Genomic DNA, 480 nt, shown 5'->3' with positions numbered 1-480 from the left:
ATGGTAAAGCAATTTTGGTCAATTTGCCATGTCTTTGCACTTTTTAAACATATTTAAGCATGAACCCTTAACAAATGTTGAAATATATATTTTGCTTCCATTCTATTTTTAGATACAGAAAATCCCTGGCTCATTAGAACTGTTTCCTTGTTCTCTATTACCTATGACTACAACTTTTTTTTTATCACCTACCATTTATAAAATTTACCCATTTCATAAAATATTCCTCCTTAAAATTCACAGTAAGAGTATAGTGGCCTTTATTTTAGTGGTTCCAAAGAAAACGGGGCAAATTCATATATGAAGTCTAATTAAATGAAGGCAGATGGCTATATATTTTCTCTTCCTGGTAGGGACAGATCAGTGTAAGATAAGAAGGCTTAAGGTCAACACGAAAGGTTTAGAAAATCACACTTTGAAAAGTAATAGTCGGGGCAGGGCGCGGTGACTCACGCCTGTAATCCCAGCACTTTGGGAGGC

Source organism: Mandrillus leucophaeus, unplaced genomic scaffold (genome assembly GCF_000951045.1).
Source record: "Mandrillus leucophaeus isolate KB7577 unplaced genomic scaffold, Mleu.le_1.0 Scaffold477, whole genome shotgun sequence".
Taxonomy (NCBI): domain Eukaryota; kingdom Metazoa; phylum Chordata; class Mammalia; order Primates; family Cercopithecidae; genus Mandrillus; species Mandrillus leucophaeus.
The sequence above is the reverse complement of the archived record's forward strand: the minus strand, read 5'-3'. Positions refer to the sequence as shown.